The 6,141-nt window shown below is 36.3% G+C and overlaps 1 pseudogene; it reads right to left on the minus strand.

The window, feature by feature from the left end:
• Positions 1-685: 685 nt before the first annotated feature.
• On the minus strand, positions 686-785 carry LOC125101427 (uncharacterized; annotated as a pseudogene).
• Positions 786-6,141: the final 5,356 nt, after the last annotated feature.

The raw sequence follows: 6,141 nt of genomic DNA on the forward strand, positions 1-6,141 counted from the left end.
TGGTGGTCAAATCCTTCTCCTTAATCTTCTGGTAGTATCTCCATTATTATCAGCCCTTGAGTTAAGATTGCTATTTAGCTCATTTGGTGCTGTATTTTCTTGAGTGTCTTTTTCCATTGGTCTTTTCCTCTTTTTTCCAGTGTGCTTCAACATTAACGGTTATCTGGGTGCCTGGGTCACTCAGTCATTAAGCGCCTGCCTTCAGCTTAGGTCATGATCCCAGGGTCCTAGGTTCGAGCCCCGCCTTGGGCTCCCTGCTTGGGGGGAGGCCTGCTTCTCCCTCTCCCATTCCCCCTGCTTGTGTTCCCTTTCTTGCTGTGTCTCTCTCTCTGTCAAATAAATAAATACAATCTTAAAAAAAAAATTAACTCGTATCTCCTACAGCTCAGATTTACTCTCCTGGATTCAGCCAAAAGCTCTGTGTTTTTTTAAAGGAAATATATCCAATCTGGATCTCTCCAATGGTCTGTCTGAAAATCTCATACTTTCTCCTTGAAATTTATTGTTAGATGGGTAAAAATCTGAGTTTAATATTAAAACAACTTATAATTTGATTAATAATCAAAATTAACCCCCCATCCTGTGTTGAAAATGCACCACTATGTTTCCTGTTACCCAAAGTTGAAGGCTTGGTCATCCTTACTTTCCACACTTTTTTATTCTCTCTCTAACAATTTTTTTTTAATAAACTATGTAATGTTTCATGAATTTGCATGTCATCCTTGCTGAGCAGCCATGCTAATCTCTGTATCATTCTAATTTTAGTGTGTACTACTGAAGCAAGTACAATTTTTCCTTCTAATAGGTGTTGGGTTATAAGTAGTTTCCTTTTCCACTACCCATATCTTGGCTTAGGTCTTCTTTGGCTTATTTCAGTCCCCTAACTGGACTTAACTTTTCAGTCTCAGTTGAGGTTGTACTAACTATTCCATTTCTATCTTATCTGCTTTTTCTTCATGATCCTACCCTCTGGGTATGTTGGCTTAACCTAGTGTTGTAGAATCATTCTTACTTTTCTACCCATATGCTTTGCTTAATACTACTAGCTCTGCCAAAAATTGAATTTTCTTATTTTTGTATTTAGATCCTCCTTGCCTAAGTTTTTTAAGTTTTGTTCTGTTTTTTTTTTTTTTTTTAAATATATGTTATTTACCATCTGTGTATTGTGTGCATACCTTTGCAGGCATTAGCTTGGTGCTTAACTCATACAATAAGAGGATCTCTGCTTTCAAGGAGCTTAACATTGTAACGGGGAATCTGATAGGTAAATAAACAGTTGTGGTATAGTATGATAAACTTTCATCTCATCATCATCTAGAAACCATTCCAAACCACGTGCTTCTTTAAACTCATAAATACTACTCCTTGGTCACTTAATTACATTACTCATTTTTGTCTTATCACCTGTTGATTTTACTATTTTGTGTTAATCTTATTTCCTCTGTTAGATTATAAACTCCTTGAGGGCAGAGAATACATTATACCACTGAATATACCTTATACCCCATAGCCCACAATATTTCATATAAAAAGTACATATTAAGTATCTGGAAATTTATAAGAGAGATGAATTTTACTTTTGGGAATCTTTGCACTGCATAACCATTTTTCTGTCTATATAAAATACAGAAATGTGGTGAGAGACTGTGAGGTTTGTTTGTACTCACTTTATATTGAATGATGGTTTTAACCCTGGAAATTGAATTCTTAATGCAATTTAAAACATAATCTGTTGTCAAATGAATAAATAAAATCTTAAAAAAACCTCAATCTGTATTATGAAATGTTAGGTGCTTATATTTAAGATTTCCCCTGATACAAAATACTTACTAAAAATGAAATATATGGGTTGGAATTGTATTTCCAAACTAGTATGAAATTTATGAAATACATGTTAATACTCAGAAGCCAAGAGTAAAGTATTGTAATTGTTAGGCTATAAAACTAGATATTGATTTTGTGAAAATAACTAGTTTTGTATAATTGTAGTTGGATTTTTGAAGCCCTAATTGGATGGAGCAGATTTTTCTAATAGAATAATCTTGAAAGTAAATATAAGTGAACTATATAGCCTTTTAACATTTTCATCAATTAAAAAAAATATAGTGGGTGCCTGGGTGGCTTAGTGGGTTGAGCCTCTGCCTTTGGCTCAGGTCATGATCTCAGGGTCCTGGGATCAAGCCCTGCATTGGGCTCTCTGCTCAGCGGAGAGCCTGCTTCCCCATCTCCCTTTGCCTGCCTCTCTGCCTACTTGTGATCCCTCTCTATCAAATAAATAATTAAAATCTCAAAAAAAATTGTATTTTAATCTAATTCTGGCTTATTTCCAGATGTTGGTTATAATACTTTCTGGTAAATTCACTTTCATAGAAACTTTTGTCTCTTTTTAAAAAAAAGATTTTAATTAATTAATTAATTTATTTGACAGAGATCACAAGTAGTCAGAGAGGCAGGCAGAGAGAGTGAGGATGGGCGGGGGAAGCAGGCTCCCTGCTGAGAAGAGAGCCCAATGTGGGGCTCTATCCCAGTACCCTGGGATCATGACCTGAGCTGAAGGCAGAGGCTTTTACCCACTGAGCCACCCAGGCGCCCCCACATCTGATTTTTATATATCAGTTGTGTATCCTGCAACTTTACAGAATTTGTCAATTAGGTCTACCAGTTTTTTTTTTGGCTTTGGTTTTAATTCTTTTTTTTTAAATTTTATTTTTTAAAAACATATAATATATTTTTATCCCTAGGGGTACAGGTCTGTGAATCACCAGGTTTACACACTTCACAGCACTCACCATAGCATATACCCTCCCCAGTGTCCATAATCCCACCCCCCTCCTAACCCCCCCTCCCCCCATCAACCCTCAGTTTGTTTTGTGAGATTAAGAGTCACTTATGGTTTGTCTCCCTCCCAATTCCATCTTGTTTCATTTACTCTTCTCCTACCCCCTTAACCCCACATGTTGCATCTCCTCTCCCTCATATCAGGGAGATCATATGATAGTTGTCTTTCTCCAATTGACTTATTTCGCTAAGCATGATACCCTCTAGTTCCATCCACGTCATTGCAAATGGCAAGTTTCATTTCTTTTGATGGCTGCATAGTATTCCATTGTGTATATATACCACATCTTCTTTATCCATTCATCTGTTGATGGACATCTAGGTTCTTTCCATAGTTTGGCTATTGTAGACATTGCTGCTATAAACATTTGGGTGCACGTGCCCCTTTGGATCACTACGTTTGTATCTTTAGGGTAAATACCCAGCAGTGCAATTGCTGGGTCATAGCTACCAGTTTTTTTGATGGAATCTTTAGGGTTATATATATATGTATCTATGATGTATATAATTTCATATTTCCAAATAGAGACAGTTTTACTTCTTCCTTTCCAATTTGGATTCTTTTTTTTTTTTTTTTTTTTCTTATGTAATTGTTCTGGCTGGGACTTAAGTACTATGTTGAATTGCTTAGTTTTCAGTGTATAGACCTTTTTACATGTGAAGTCAGATTTACCCTTAAATATTCCATACTTTTTATGATATTATAAATGGTATTTTTAAAATTTCAGATTCTGATCATTTATTGATAGTAAATAAATACAATTTATCAACAAGTTGATAGTAAATAAAATATAGTTGGTTTTTACATATTGATCTTTTTTTTTTTTTAAAGATTTTATTTATTTATTTGACAGACAGAGATCACAAGTAGGCAGAGAGGCAGGCAGAGAGAGAGGAAGGGAAGCAGGCTCTCTGCTGAGCAGAGAGCCCGATGCGGGGCTCGATCCCAGGACCCTGGGATCATGACCTGAGCCGAAGGCAGCGGCTTTAACCCACTGAGCCACCCAGGCGCCCCTACATATTGATCTTTAACCTGCACTTCAATAAACTCACTTATTCTAGTAGCTTTCTGTAGATTTCATTAGATATTTTTTATACATGATAATGTTGACTGAATAAAGGGCTTTATGTTTTTTTTTCCCCTAATCTTGATGCTTTTATTTCTTTCCTTTCTCTGATTGCACTGCCTAGAACCCCTAGTACACTGTTGAAGACAAATAATGAGAATGGACATCCTTACTCCTCATCTGAGTAGGAGACCATTTGGTCTTTCACTATCAAGTGTAGTGTTAGCTTCAGGTTATTTGTAGTTGCTCTTGAGAAACATGGAGGAAGTTGTCTGTTTCTAGTTCTGAGAGTTTTTGTTCGGAGTGGGTTTTGTGTTTTGTCAAATGATTTTTCTGCATCAGTGGTTAAGATCATGTGTTCTTACTGTTGTTCCTTATTTTTTTTTTAATGTCTTTTTTTTTTTTTAATTTATTTGACAGAGAGAGATCACAAGTAGATGGAGAGGCAGGCACAGAGAGAGAGAGAGGAGCAAGCAGGCTCCCTGCTGAGCAGAGAGCCCGATGGGGGACTCGGTCCCAGGACCCTGAGATCATGACCTGAGCCGAAGGCAGCAGCTTAACCCACTGAGCCACCCAGGCGCCCTGTTGTTCCTTATAATGTTAATATGGTAGAGTATGTTGATTGACTTGTGAACCTTAAGACAGTAGGGTATTTGGTCATGTCTGTTACTCTTCTTATATATTCTGGGAAATGTTAATGATCGTACTGTGTTGAAGATTTTTGCATCTATTATCATGAGAGATATTGGTCTATAATGTCTTTCAGTTTTTAGTATCAGGGAGTTCTGACCTCATAATGTGAGCTGCAAAGTATTCCTTCTTGTTTAATTTTTTGAAGATTTTATGTAGAATTTTTATTGTTCCTTAATTGGTACAATTTACCAAAGAAGCTATCTGTGACTAGTGTTTAATTTCTGTGTAGATTTTTAGCTATAGATTAAATTTCTTTAACAGATTATTGAAGTCATCTATTTCTTCTTGAGTGAGTTTTGTTAGTTTTGTTAGATACTTTCATCACTTATGTACAATACCCAGTGCGCATCCCAAGTGCCCTCCTTAATCCCCTTCACCCATTTAACCCATCCCTCCACCCACCTCCTCTCTTGGTAACCATCAGTTTGTTCTCTACAGTTACAAGTCGGTTTTGTGGTTTATCCTTTTTTCTTTGCTCATTTGTTTTGTCTCTTAAATTCCATAATGAGTGAAATCATACGGTATTTGTCTTTCTCTGATTAACTTATTTCACTTAGCATAATACTGTCTAGGTCCATCCATGTTGTTTCAAATGGCAAGATTTCATTCTTTCTTATGGCTGAATTCCATTGTATGTATATGTATATTTGTATGTGAGTATATATGTGTGTATCTCACCTCTTCTTTATTCATTCTTCTATCAGTGGATACTTGGGCTGCTTCTATAACTTGGCTTTTGTCAGTTATGCTGACATAGGAGTGCATATATCCTTTAGAATTAGTGTTTTTGTATTCTTTGGCTAAATATCCAGTAGTGTGATCGTAGGGTAGTTCTATTTTTAATTTTTTCAGGAGCCTCCATCCTGTCTTCCTGACTGGCTGCACCAGGGTGTCCTGTCAAGAGTGTACAATTGTTCCTTTTTTTCCACATCCTTGCCACACTCATTGTTTCTTATGTTTTTTATTTTAGCCATTCTGACAGGTATGATGTGATAGCTCATTTTGCTTTTGATTTGCATTTCCCTAGTGATGAATAATGTTGAGCATCTTTTCATGTGCCTGTGGGCCATCTGCATGTCTTCTTGGAGAAATATCTGTTCATCTCTTCTGCCCATTTTTAATGGGATTATTTGTTTTGGGTGTTGAGTTTTATAAATTCTTTATTTTGGAGACTAACCCTTTATCGGCTATGTCATTTGCAAATACTTCCTCCTATTAAGCAGGTTGTCTTAGTTTTGTTGATTGTTTCCTTTGCTGTGCAAAACCTTCTTATTTTGGTGTAGTCCCAGTAGATTATTTTTGCTTTTGTTTCCCTTGCCTCAGGAGACCCATCTAGAAAAATGTTGCTGTGGCTGATGTCAGAAAAATTACTGTCTGTATTCTCATCTCAGATTTTTGTGATTTCAGGTCTCACATTTATGTCTTTAATCTATTTTGGCCTCATTTTTGTGTATGGTGTAAGAAAGTGGTCCAGTTTCATTCTTTTGCATGTATCTGTCCAGTTTTCCCAGCACTATTTGTTGAAGAGACTTTCTTTTTCCCA

Source organism: Lutra lutra, chromosome 5, assembly GCF_902655055.1.
Source record: "Lutra lutra chromosome 5, mLutLut1.2, whole genome shotgun sequence".
Taxonomy (NCBI): Eukaryota; Metazoa; Chordata; class Mammalia; order Carnivora; family Mustelidae; genus Lutra; species Lutra lutra.